The sequence below is a fragment of the Lonchura striata genome, chromosome 6 (assembly GCF_050655825.1).
Source record: "Lonchura striata isolate lonStrDom1 chromosome 6, ASM5065582v1, whole genome shotgun sequence".
Lineage (NCBI taxonomy): Eukaryota > Metazoa > Chordata > Aves > Passeriformes > Estrildidae > Lonchura > Lonchura striata.
The window spans coordinates 33,987,225-34,001,803 of NC_140708.1; the positions used below are offsets into that span (position 1 = coordinate 33,987,225).

The 14,579-nt window shown below is 40.1% G+C and overlaps 1 long non-coding RNA gene across 2 annotated transcripts; it reads left to right on the forward strand.

The window, feature by feature from the left end:
- Positions 1-6,038: 6,038 nt before the first annotated feature.
- Positions 6,039-14,113, forward strand: LOC146767079 (uncharacterized). Of its 2 annotated transcripts, none has more exons than XR_014956182.1 (3): positions 6,039-10,940; positions 11,333-11,432; positions 12,082-14,113. It is a non-coding gene; the product is annotated as an uncharacterized LOC146767079 (long non-coding RNA). The 2 variants fall into 2 exon arrangements; XR_014956183.1 differs by having other exon boundaries at positions 6,039-10,546.
- Positions 14,114-14,579: the final 466 nt, after the last annotated feature.

Sequence of the window (14,579 nt, forward strand, 5' to 3'; positions counted from 1 at the left end):
ACGGTCCTTATACTCTTGGAGCAAAAGCTTATGATAATGCATTTTGTCAGATGCAAGGATAATGAAAGAGTGATTTTATGTTTCCCCTTTTAGAAAATCCAATTCATGTGACTAAATTCAGTCACTTTTCTTAACAGTTCCACCCCATCTGTCTAATGCTATTTGCACCTGGAAACCCTAGTACCTGCAAAATGTGAGTGTGTCAGGATAGTTCTCCTCCTTCATAAAATAGATGAGACTTATTACCTTTAAACCTTTATTACTTCCGTGAAGCTCTGGGCTATAAAATGGTTTTTCACATATGCTGGAGTTGTTAAAACATATATTATGCCTTAAGCAAAAATATTTAACGTAGTAAAGGCTTGTAAAGTTGAAGAATACTTAAATACCTACGTCGTGTTATTGGCAATAAGAAAGTCTGTAATATTTAAGAGCATAGTCATATTTCAAATGTTTTTATTAATGATAATAATTTTCTTTAGATGTACATTATATATGGGAAGGAAAGAGCTGTTAAAAATGCTGTATTTACCCTTTTAGCATATAGATTACTGGCTGGATCCTGTAACACCAAGTAAAAACAGAAGAGGGAAGAAATATTGCATATATCTAACCTGTTAAGACTTCAGGAGTCTGTGAACAAAACTACGGTGCTAAGGTACAAAGGCTTAGATCTTCAATCCCTGTTTAAAATACATTATGACAGGTCCTACATCAGTGCAGAGGACCAAGACAAAGAGCAAGTTGTGACCTCTCTTGTAGCAGTACCATGGGAGCAGATTGATTTGTCTGGATTATAGCGTGTGGATCACAGTAACAAGCAAGACAGACCACAGCTATTTGACTAAATTGCTGCAAAGCCAAAAAGGGAAATAATGTGTATTTGTCCATTTAAAGTGACAAAAATAGAAGGCAATAAGAATCCAGGGTATTTGACTTTCTTGGATAATAAGATAAGGCTCAGCCTGAAAGGCTGAAGGAGTGGAAATAAAGGAGTTTCTTGGCAAGCAGTTCTGAAATCCATACAAAACCTCTGGCAATTATTTTTTCAACTGATTTTTCTTCTTAAATAGTTGTGTCTGAGCCAGAGGAAACACAGTTTCTAAGAGTTATTCTGATATCACAATAATTTTATCCCTCCTACTACAAGATTAGATAAATATACATCTTTGTGGTATATCACATAAAGATATATGACCCAGATATATCACTAAAAATTAAACCTAAAGGGTTGCATTTGGACTGACTAATCCTGGACAAATGCTATTTCTTTAATAATGAACACAAGGCCCAAATGCATTATATTGTAAGGGAAGTGACAGTTCTGCCAAACCCCTGCACAACTCGCAAGATGCAAGCTCATGTGAGATTACTGTGTGCTGTGCTGACTAAGAAAAAGAAAGGACAGAATTAGGTTATTGTGATGCTACCATATATATTAGGCCATTCCTGAGATGAGAGATGCATACGTGGTGCTGCCTCCGTGCATCCCTTCCAAGGTGGAAACATTCTCCAAGTTTTGCTTGTATTTTGGGGTCAAAGTAGGCAGATTCCTCTCTCTATCCAATAAATAGGATTTTTAAGCTTTTTTAAATGGAATGTTACCATGTCACATTCATCACAGAGCTGCTCAGATTAATGCATTTGAAGGAGAAAGCTGTCTTGCATTATTTCTAAGGGACTGGATTTCTTCTAGCTGCACCATGTGGTTTTGTCTTTATTCCCATGATGATATTCAAACTTTATGACTGGATAGTCTAAAATGTTATTAGATGGCAACAATAGCTTGCAATCTATTGCCTGGTCAGCTGGATTTTTATTGTTTAAAACAGCTTAACCTTTCCCTACCATTTTATGGAGTATATTGAGCTCATTCAAAACCATTTTATGCTTTGGCTGAAAGATGTATTTAGTAGATGGATTTCAAAAGTACTGTGATTGAAAATCTGCATCCTGTTGCAGTAATCTGTTCTTGGCCTAATGCTAGTTATTCTTTAGCACTAATCTGGAAGAAAATGCAAAATCTCTGCTAGCAAATATTGCAGGTGACATAAAAATTAGTGGAGTGGTAAATAATGACAGAAGAGATCATTTCTGTGTTCTGGATTTGCATCGTTTCATAAGGTGAGCTCATCTGAACAATATGCATTTTAATACAGACAAATACAAAGTCATATGCCTGGGAACAAAAAATTCCAGTCACGTGTACAGAATAGCAGAAAAGTACCCTTGAAATACAGTGATAGTGATGAAGATTTAGAGTTTGTGATAGGTAGTGTCTGAATGTGAGCTCCCTGTGCAATATAATGGCTGAGAGAAAAACATTAGCTTTGAATGGGTAAGCAGTGAATGTCAAGCAGGAGGGAGATGAGTTCATGGCATGACTGAGATAATTGCTAGCATTCTCTGTCCAGATCTTGTTGTCTCACATGAAGAAAAAACCTGAAGGAAAAAAAAAAAAAAAACAAAGATAAAAGGTTCAGAGAGGAACAAAGGAATGATTCTAAGACTGTGGAAAAAAAAATAACCTTTGATTTAAGAAAATTAATCTATCCAATTTATCTAAGAGTGGGTTAATAGGTGAATTGATACCGGTCTTCAGTATCTACATAAAATACCTGTTTCCCAATTCTGAATATGTCTGAATACACCACTAAAAGGATTAACAGTATATTGTGGATGAAAGCTGGTGCTAAACAAATACAGCCTTTAAAAAAACTCAGTATTTTAAAAGTCAGGGTAATTGATTACCAGAACAATTTATCTAGTATCAGAATGTATTTTCCCCCCTCTGAATATCTTTTTGAAAAATGTACTATTGTTTAAACAGAAGTTAATTTAAAATAGATTATCATAATGATCCCTTTGGTTTTACAATCCATTAAAGAGACATTACAAATCTCCAAATATGACCCAGAATGCAGATTTTTATTTGAAGAAGAAAATGTTTACAAAATGAAAGACCTATAGGAATATGTGCTTCATTCAATTTTAAATCTCCAAGAGAAGTGTTTAAAAGAACCAAGAAACCTCTAGTGAGAGCTGCAACACAAATAATATGTATCAGAATTTAAAAGGGAAAACAGAGGAGCAGTGACATGAGTTTCTGCTAACTGTCTAAGCTGTCCCAAAATGCTGAAGGAAACAAACTGGGAAGGCATGGCACTAAAAACTGAATGCAGTAATAGCATAATTATTGGCATATTGCTTGTAATAAGTCTTGTTTATTGTCCTTTTTAACTTGCCACTGACTTTCTCTTTTCACTGAAATGTAGCCTAGATTGTGAAATAAAACCATACCCATTAGGTAAGAGAGTTTTGCTGAGACTTTTTTGAAATATTGGCATAACTACTCTATATTTCTGTGGCCTGTCATGGGAAAGAAATGAAGAAAAATATTAGTGAGCCATTAGAATATGTTTGACTCTCTAGTACTGCTCTGTACTAAGTCATGCGAAGGAACAGCTCCTGTCGCTGAAGACACACAAGGTAAAAGATATTAGTATGGTAATGACACCAGGAAGGGTCAAAGGATGAAGGAGTAATGAGAACAGACATGTCAGAAGGATGAATAGGTGTGGGCATTAATTTTAGTTGTAGAGCAAAATGTAGATTCTGGCAAGATTTAGAGGACAAGTCGAGGCTGAATATGATGCAATAGCTATAGGACAGACAAGAGTAGGACACATTTGGATAAGGCAAGAGAGAAGAAAAACACTCTTCCTGCATACAGCATTTATTCTTTTTTACAGGGTAACACCTCATTCTGCTTCAGGGTGAGCTCAGGGACAAGAAAGGAAAGAGAGCTGCCAAAAGGCAGAATGCTTTTGTCTGCCAGGTATAGCTTTTCAAAACCTGCTCACCTCAGTTGATTCAGGGTAGTGTTGGTTTCAGAGCAAATGATGCTAAATGCAATGACTGAACTACTTGTGAAAGTACTTAAGTAGAGAAACTCGTGAAAGATAAATTTCCTGAACACAAGAACAGAAGCAGCAATGAGAGGGTGTTCATCATTTCATACTTCTCCTTTGCTTTAGAGCCACGATTAACACTGCTCAGTAATGAGAGTGTACATAAATCAGGGCCAAGGATCTCAGCAGGGTGCCTTCAGCAGCCCTGGAATCCTGGTGAGTGCATGCCTTGGCTTTGTGGCACTCTGATGTGTGATATGCACTCAATCACTTTTCTGGCTGAATACCTGCAGGAATGGAGTAATCCTAGAAATGCAGTGAATGAGAAAAGATATTTTTATATGTTTTAATGGCAAGGTCACGAGCACTGATGTAATAGCAATAACTATCCAAACATCTTTGACATTCTGATCAAAGACACCCAAAAGCAAAGAGTTCACTTACTTAGTTTAAGCTCCCACATTTCAATTAACGTTCAAAGAAATCTTTCCTTCTAGGCTGAACTGAAATGAGTTATTGATGTAATTATACCACTCAGGAGAAAAAAAACTTTAAATACTAGTTTTACCAACTGATACTAGGAAACTTTTCAATATCCCATTAAATGCTTTTTCTTGTTCTGTTTGCCAGGGCCTCAGTTCAGCAACAACATTAAAGTGTTTGAGGTAAGTTAGTCTATTCAATGAAACACACAGTTTCATACTTACCCATATGTCCCATTGACATTAAGCACATACTTAAAGTTAAGCACACAATTAAAGGCTTAGCTGAACTGGAGACTAAGCTCTTTATAAAAGAAGTTAGTTGCAAAGAGAAAATGAGCGAGGGTTCATTTCTACTTAGTTGCGCTTTACAGCTAGATCTGTGTTTAAAGAGAATAGTGTCTAGAAAGAAAAATTTAATCCTAATTCCTCTCTCAGGAGTCTCTAGACAGAGCCAGCTGCAAAGGAAGAGTGACTGGAAAATCAGGATTTTAGGACTGGCACATCAAGGGCCACCTATTCCAGTCACCCAGTCACTGTAGACAGCAATGTTGCCTAACTCTTGTTAACTCTTCTTGGGGTACAATGGCCACATGGATACAGAGCTGAGGAACCACTCACTGGGCCAAAAAGAAGTCCTTGGGGGCATTTTATAGAAGCTTGTATTTCTGGCAAAGATGTCACAGTATGGTGAAATCAGGAAGGTGAAACTACGTAATATGCATACCTTTAGATGGTGAAGCCTTTAACTAACTTTAATCTTGTATGACTCTCTCACTTCTCAGGGTTCTTACTCAGATTTAGATGTGCTACAGACCCATCACTGTTCTATGACAGCAAAGTTCATAATTTAGAGCATTAAACTCTGGCTGCCATTCTTGAAAAGTGTTTAGAAGAGATGATAATTTTCCTTTTTTTAACTGTCAGGCACTTTTCTCCTAAATTCCCTAAATCACAGATTGATATCTAAGTGCATGCCTGTGTTATCTTTAGATCTCACACCATTCTCATAACCATTTATGATTACTATTATTAATTTTTGTCACATATCACAGTTTCAGTTTCATATCACCTACATGTCCTTTTTTTTGTAATAAATGGCATTACTTACATATGCTTATCTCATTCAATAAACAAAAGATTCCAAGAGAATCTTTATGCTACAGCTGGATTCAGATAAATAGTCTTTTCAGCACTGCTGTGAGTACAAGTGACATTTTTGAACCAAAACTTAATAGAGAGTGACTGGAATAGCTGACTCCTGATTTTTTTTGGAGATAAAATGAAACTTCAGTCTTCAGACAGTCCTATCATTGATTTTAGTCTTTTATCTGCCATGAAAACATCCCCCTCAAAAATCATTTAGCTGTGGATTTAGCAAAAACAGAAAGCATATTTTTTCTCTTTTCAAGCTACCCCAGTAATACAGTTATCTGACTTTATAATGGCATACAGATGCTGGTTGGAGAATAAACCTACTTCTAAGCTCACTTAACCCATTTCTTACCCTAGCAGGAAGAAATATATTTAGAATGTATCCTTGGCAAGTCACATAGAAAGAACTCAGTGCAGGGAACAAAACATGGCAAAAAAAAATTGCAAATGGAATAATAAGTGGAATGAGGTGCCTGCCAGCACCATTCCCAGCAGCTTCCTGTATGTTGTTGGATCCTTGCTGCTTCCCTTCCTCCTGCCACCCATCCTGCTCAACTACCATTTTCACTTGAGCAGATTCCTGCATCGAAGCATTTTGATTCCCTGTTTTCCACAGGCTGCCAGGACTCATCACCTCCTGGAACAGGCTACTGTGTCTGGTCTGTGGGTAATGCCACACCTGATGCATAGAACCACCTACAAGTTTGTGCTCTGACTGTGTAGCCCTTATTACTCAGCCTTGTCCATGTATGATGCTTCATGCCAGACATGAAATCCTTGGAGTGTGGAACATGCAGATTTCCCATGCAATTATCTTGGCCATGTCATCTTCTCCACCAGGGACATACAGGCCAGAGTGCTTTCCAGAAAAGTTCAAGAGTAGTGTTGGAAAAGAGTGTGGGAAGTCAGAGCACAAGTGGGAGCACTACAGCAGGATGATATGGACAATGCCAGGTAGTCTCTGCTTGCTGCTTCAGCTTGTAGGTCTGCTCCTGAATGGCTCAACATGCAGACTTTGCGGTGCCTAGTGTCAGGAATGTAAAGAGAATCAAGCCAAGGAATGAATTTTTGGATGCTTGGCATGATAATGGGAGCAGGATAGAAAGTCTCTCTTGTTCAAGATGAACACAGAAGAGAAGGAGGGAGGAAACCAGATGTGCTCATGAATGCCTATAGAGCCTGCAGTAAGTGTACTGGATGAAGAAGGGAATCTATTTGCATTGTTTAGCTGTGTGTGCTTATGTTTGTCTAGAAGTTGGGTAATTGGGATGTCTTTCCTTGAGAGCAAGTTAAATGAAAGGGAGCAGCTACAGAAAGAATGTGTGCAGGGACTTGAAGAGGAGGATGAGGTGGGTAGAGGCTGGGTTTGACAGTGCTCTGTGGAGCGAGGTGAGAAACTGCTGCTCTTTGCTTAAGTGTCTGATCCCACTGTGGAAATTCTTACTGCCATTAAAAATGCAGTAGGGACTGGATTTAATTTCCTGGTCACTGGAGAAGAGAACATCACAACTCGATTGGAAACAATGGCAATAAGGTGATAGCTCAGGGTACTGCTTCTCTATAGTAAGGTCTTGATCCTCAAAGCTGCTGAGTGCTATGGCAATTTATACAGTATGATCCATATGGAAACAGACTGGAAGAGGTCAAATATTCCATGGTGACCTTTGCTGTCACCACAAATCAGCGTGTCCCAGTGTGTACAGCTCACTGTTTTCCCAGAGCTGCACTAGTGCCAGTTGATAGACTTGGCATATTTGCTGTTAATTGAAGGCAAAATGTTGAAGAAGCCAACTTTTGCTTTCATTTTGATAGAAGTTTGATTGTACAACCCTGTGCTAATTGCAGCGCTGTTCTTTTGCTGTCTGTCTCCATGCACACACCCCTTTCAAACCTCTGCTTGCTGCAGATCTCATCACATTGCCCAGCAGCTGCTGCTGGGAACAAAGAGGCTCTTTGAGCACTGCTTGGTGCTCAGCACTGCTCTGGGAGCTGCAGCTCAGAGAACCACAAGATGATTCAGTGTTTGTTGATCCCCCACACGCAAGTGCTTGATGCTCTGTCCTGAGCATGAACCCCAGCTTTCAAGCTGCAGCCCAGACACCTCATACAAAGCACCAGGGCAGCTGCTGGTTGTAGCTTTGAACTGCTACAGCACCATGGATTCATGGCATTGCTTTGGATGACCTGTGAATGATCCTCATGTCCCCATGACATATATCCATATTCCTTGTCTATCCCCTGTGCCTGTAGAGTATGAGGACCAGGACCAGTGAGAGCTCAGAGCACAGCTCCTTCTTGTCCCTTTGCTGAGTACAGGCTGCTTCTGGCTTCCCCATGCCATTTTGTTTCATTTTGGGCTTTTTTTCCCCTCCTCTAAGCCCCAACAAAAGAAGTTACTAAAGAGCTCTAAATCCTGGGGGTAATGCATCCTGCTCAGGGTTTTGCTGCAGCCCATGTTTGCAGAACAGCCTGTGTGCAGCCCGAGCTGTGACATATTCAGAGCCTGCACAGTGCTGAGATCATCCTGGAGATGCCAAAGTAACAGGCAGGCAGTGAGGGTCTCTGACAGCCAATACATAACACCAAAAGTGGTGGGGGGAGACTGTACATAAAAGAAAATAATATGTAAATTTTAATGTTTGGTTGTTTGGTTTTGTTTTTTGTTTTTTTTTTAAGATAGATATGCAGTTTCCATGGACACCCATTTTTATCTTAATGTATGTTTCCTTTTATTAAATATGCATAACCAGGTTTGCTCAGGATGTGAAGTCTGGTGTTTGATTTTCTTTACATTTTCTCTAGGGAATTACTAATAGGCAAGAAGATTTCTGGAGACATTTAGGACAGTTTTACCTTCCTTCTATCAGATGTTTCAAGCCTTAGGAAGCCAGCCATATACAGGAAAAGGACAAAGAATACAGAGAAGGTAAACTGCTGTATGCAGTGTGAATGGCTCATCTTCCCCTAAAAGCCCATTTTTCTACTGGATCCATCTTTCCTTTCAACAGACTTTCCACCATTTAGTGTTCTTCTTGTTTTGTCTTTTATCTTAGCTTTGGTAGAGGCAAAGTCATTGCTGATAAAATCTGATTGGCATGGAAGGTGTTGGCTGTGTGACTTGAGGCTCAGTCATGGGGAACAGGTATGTTAAGCAGAAAAGGCCCGGTGTTTAAGAGGTGAGGAATGGGGAGCTTGTTTTGGTTGCTTTATTTTGGATATCTGTTGCTTTAGAAGAAGAACCTCTCAACAGAGATCTGTTTGTTTGGATGGCCTGGGAGGCACAGTAGTGTCTTACTGTAGTGTCGTACTTTAGGAAGCCTGAGCAGTGAGTTACACTGACCTTAAGGAGAAAAGGTAGTTGAATAGGGGGATGGAGCCTTTTTTTGAGCTTTCTCTTTCATTTTAGGGCAGAGCACTTTCTTTTGCCTTGCTGATGGAATGAGAATGAGAATTATTATATTACAAAATTATAAATGGCCCTTGACTGACGTTTTCCTTCTGTTTCCCAGTTAGGACATAAGCTCAGAGTTCATGGGTATGTCACCTTTTTTAAGAAGCAGAAGCAAAAGAAAAAGGAACAGATAACTTCTTCAAATTAGTTTCTGCTTTGGTTTTCAGGAACAGGAACTGGTACTAAATTCAGCAAGTGTATTAAAAACTATTGGTGCCACATTATTCTGTGTCCAGGTCTCTTTTGGTCATCTGGTTCAGATTCAGACCACTTTTTACATTATTGAGGCATTCTGGAATCAGGCAACACACATTTTTCAGTCAGGTTCAATGGTGAGAACATTGTCACTATCTCACTGATGTGCCATTTAGAAAAGAGGTGAAAAATTCAGAATTATTCTATCAACATCACTTTTCCATTGAAAAGGAAGAGTATAGGGCAGGTTACCCACAAATGTCATCACTTATATCTGCTTAGAGTGCAGTCTTCCACCTGAAAGCTCTCATGGTGTTTTTATCCATTAGCCCCTTTTTTATCAGGGCCATTTTATATTATCTTGGACACTGTATTGAGCAGCAAACTATGAAAGCTAAGAGGCAGAGCAAAGGACAGGTGGCACAGAAGCTGCTGCAGGAGGTGACTCATTTGGCATTTCATTCTGATCAGATTACTACATTTAATTTGGGCATGGGAATCTGACATTTTCTGTCACTTCTCATGGCAGACAGGAGGAGAGGTGGAGGGGGAGAAACTTTTGTACAAAGCTCTGAAATGCAGCAGGGCACAAAGGGTTTGTTGCCATTCTTTTGTAGTGTTATACACTGGAAAATATCAATTAATTGCTTTCTAACACAGTCAAGGATTTCTTGGCTGTGAGAAGGAGGCAGGTTACACTGAGCTTGGTGCACATTCTTTCTGGCAGCAGAGATGAGGCCTGAAAACACATCTACAGATTGTACAGCTGTCCTCATGAGAGCCATGGGCAGTGGCTGAGTTATATGAGGTGAACCTGGTGAACCTCAGTTCTTTCTCTCTCATACAGCAAGCCTGGTGGAACTGATCTGACCTGGTGTGCAGGCACATGTCCTGTTATTAATCAGCTTCTTCATAGCCTGAGTGTGATAAAGGCAGTTCTTCAGCAAGGGAGAAATGGATTCTGTGTGGTGAAACCTTGGATTCCTTATCCCAGTGCTACTGATGAGAGTGTGAAAAGAACTTGGATATGTTTTATGCCTTTATCTATGTCCAGATAAACACACACACCTGTTGCTCACCTGCCTCAGGGAGCTCACTTGATGCATCCTCCCCTTACCTTCACTCTCCTGCTTGTAAGAGGCAGGGAATCACAATCAGCAATTAACACTTGCACCAAAGTGCCTTTAGAAGGGATTTTTTAGCAGAAGCCTCTCCAGTGATAATGGAGTCAGCAGGGCTGGTGATAACCTGCTGCCCAAGGATGAAGTACTCACTGAAGTCCCTGCAGCTTGCAGTGGGGGTGGAGACATTTTGGAGTTACTTTTCCCACCAGTCTCCTATGGCATGGCAGGGTGGGAGCAAACTGCTTTGTTTAAGGCTTACAGACATGGTAATAAGTGTTCCCATGGCAGACAGGGATCTGGAGCAAAGCCCCTGCTCTAATGGGGTCTGTGCCCTACAGCTGCCAGTGCTGTGTGTGATCAGTCAGCCCTAATGCTGAGCTCTGCAGATTAATGTGTTCCTCTTCTCCCATTACATCCCTTCTCCACGAGGCAGCCTATCTCTTGCATCAGTAATGACCAGCTGCAGAGCCTCAGGGTTTTCTCTAGCTGCTTTTAACTGATCTAGAACTTCTTATTTTTTCCATGCTGTGCCCTTTCCTTGATTGGTAAATTCCCCAATGTCTCTAATCAAGCTGTGTTGAGCCTAGAAGCTCTGGCAAGTTTTCTTTTGTTTTAATAAAAGGTGAGTTTGTTCCCCAGGCAGGTTCTGCCATCCCAATTTCAGCTATTGCACATTGGTCTTTAAAAAAAGGAGGCCTCCCATCTCAAAACCACAGGCAATACAATATCCCAGGTGAACTCCTGCAACCTGCCCGTTCCCCTTCAGAGGAAAAAGGGACTTTTCCCAATCATTTCACTGAGCTCAGTGTTTTGCTGAGTGCATTCTTCATTCACAGCTTCAGGCTAATGGACTCAAAGGGTTTAGTTGTGTTCAGCCCAGCCTTAGATCTCAGATGACCATATGGGCTCTCCAGAATTGTCCTTACTTAATATTATTTAAACCTGCAAGGCCAAAGTTAGGCAGTCCTGAGATCTTCCTGCCTGTCTCAGTTCTCAGCCTCTCCCTTTTTTTAGGCATTTAATAAAAGCTGGGAGAAATGTTTCAAGTAAACAGACCTTGGAAAAATTCACTGAAAAGGAAGATCAAAACTTGATATGAATTTGGTCAGCACAGGTGAGTGGATTTTGTTGGCAGATTTTTTTTTTTTTTTTTTTTTTTTTTTTATTAGTAGTGTTTCAACCTCTTCTTGAGCTGTTACCTTTGCAACAGCTGGTTATGGAACTGGAGAGCAGGTGAGAGGAATCCCAGATGACTCACAGAGACTGAAAAGCCATAACCCTGCAGCTTGTCCTGGCATTCCCTCTAGAATATAATGTTCCTTCTGACAAGATTGTTTGAAAAACCTTTTTCAGATTTTATATGGTTTGGGTTTTTTAAGCTTCCAGCTAACAGTAAGATGAGAAAATTGAAAGGTAAGGCTAATTATTGGGAATAGTTCCAAAATTTAGACAGTGGAAGTGTGAAAACTGCTATTAAAAGCATCTCTGTAATTCATCTAGCCCTGTATAAAATGAGTGCAATGTAGGGCTGTGTCAGGCAGAAGAAATCAAAATTGAAGTATTGAACCAAACGATGTGAAAAGTCATCAAAATTTACAAAATGCAATAATTTATTTAGTTACATGCTTTCTGCATAGAGGAAGTGGACCTCAGTAAAAATTAATTAGGTGGGTCTGCATGAAATTGTTGGGTCAAAGGTAACAGAACCATCTACAGCTCTTCTGAGAGTCCTAGCTCAATTTCTTTTTTTTTTTTTTTCTCAGATGGAACCATCAGGAAATTTGACCTGAATTCAGGAATAGCTTCTGGAAAAGAGAAAATGCATTTCTTAGCGAGTTTATTGTTGACTGAAAAAAAAATAATGTTTACCCTGTACCTCAGCAATATAAATAGCTTTTATCTCCATTACAAATAGACTGATTTTATCTATCAGTGATGTACTTTAAATCTCATATTTCCATTACAAACAGGTTTGTTTTACCAGTGACTTACTTTAAATCTTGTAGTAGAGTTCTGCCAACCTTAATTTTCTTTATGGGCAGATGCAGAACAAAGAAAAATAGGTGCTATACACTCCACATACACTATCAGTGAAGTAGTGAGCTCAGCAAGATTTCCTTCCCTGCCAGACTGAGAGGAAGATATTGGGGTGATTCCTGAGTCTTTCTAGTCATGGAGGAGGGAGAACTGGGATCAGCATGCTGGGTTGGAGAGCTGTGTAAACAGTGAGTGATGCAGGGAGCAGCTCGTGCCTCAGCCACCGTGCAGGGCTCCAGCAGCTCTGATGCTCCCTCTGTTACACAAATGTCATCAGCTTTAGGATGCTGCATGTCTGCACAAATAAACCTCCCAGGCCCAGATCAGGAAATTATTGCACTTGCTTTCTGAGCAGAACAAAGCTTAGTGCAGTGATGAAGCTACACACTTAGCATTGAAGACGTGAACGTATGAAGTCAATTATAAAAGGGAAGCTCTGTGGTGCACAAATAATTGCTACAAGTACAGTGGTTTTCTGTGTGGCATGTATCTGTGTATTGCTGCAGCCTTCCAACACAACCAGAGCAACTGATTGGAGAGAATAAACACACCTTAAAAAGGGGGAATGGACAAAGATGGGAAGCTAGAGGTTAGCAGTGGGATAGATATTAATTAATATTTTGAAAGCCCCAACTATCAATTTCCATGCTTTGAAATATTAGAAGTTCTTTTAAGTACAGCCAGAACTCAGAATCCTCTGAGTCATTAATGGCTGTGATGATCATTAGTACTGGGCACCCAGTGAGTGTTAGAAACAAATAAGGACAGTTTATGTTCAGAACTATTTACAATATGAATTGGGACAGAGCAAAGTGAGGGGAAATGATAACCAAATAAAAAACACAAGAGACAGATTGTTAAGTCAGGGTTTGGTGGTGCTTCAGTGAGGCTACAGTAAGTGCAGGTTGCTGTGGTATTGCTGCATCACTTCTTCAGTGGCTGGCAAGTGGCCCCAGCAGAAAAGGACTTGGGGGTGCTGCCCAACAGCAGCTGAAGATGAGCTCAGGTGGCCAAGGAGGCCAGTGGAGTAGGAGAATTGTCAGCCCATTATCTGGCTGGGTTTTCATAGCTCCCTCCCTCCTTGGTTTTAGGGTTTATAGTTTTGTCCACTGTCATAGTCTTGAGGGGATTTGGTGGAGTCTCTGCTGTGTCTTGGTTTTGGTTTTTTGGGGCTTCATTCAATACCTCTCCTTCCTTCCTTTAGTGACTGGGAGGAGGAAGTTCTGTCCAATTTATGAAGGAGGTGCTGCTGAAGGTTGAATGGCTGAAGTGACATCTCCCCTGTAATTTTGGCCATCTCCTCTTCAGTGGAGGATGGTGACCATGGAGGAGCCCCTGGGACAGTTCCTATCACAGCTGATTTCTTCTCTTCAGGAGCAAAACCTGGGCAGGCTTTGGAGCTCTGGCAAGGTCTCCTGGCTCATAGGTAGCACAGCAGAATTTGGCCTACTTTTTATCTTCCTCTGGTGTTTCTACAATGTAAGAAACATTATTCTCTGAGCTGCCCTGAATCTGTGGAATTAAGAAGAGGTTACAAAGTCTTAATTCCCTATACAGCATAGAAGTTATACTCAACATCCAGTTGCCAGGGAACAAAGTTCTTCCCAAGGAATAATGGACAATAGAGAAGCCAAAAATACGATTAAAAACTATTTGGCAATATACCATATTTTTACTTTGTCTCAAGCCTTCATCTTATGATTGCCTTGATAGAGGTGTAGAGTACAGAATAAAATGATGGACTGGAAAAGGAGCATAGATCATTTTTTTTTTTTTTTTTCAGTTCTATGTCACTGCTTTGCAGAGAAGATGTTCCTGCCAGGGGACATGTTCATAATTTTTCAAGTTTTGTGTCAGTCTTCTAAAGAAGATATCTGTTGATCATGCTTAAATTTATCTAGGGAGTATATCTATCTCAGCAGAGAGAAAAATAATTCATTCTTTAGATCTGCCAGTCAGAGCAAACATCTGTCCTTACAGTGAGGAAAAATGATAGAATCCATACCCATATCCTCTTTGACAAGTCATCCCCAAGGAAGGCATGAGTCTCACTGTGAGCATGTTCTGTGGGAGAAATAGTGGTGTGCAACAGAAACAAGACTCAACCTTCCTAAACCAAAGAATGTTTATCCCTACAATTTCTAATTTACACTCTGCCTTACTGCTGGGAGAATTTTATATCACTCCCAGAAAACCCTCAACCCTTTTTTGTGCTCATTACTGT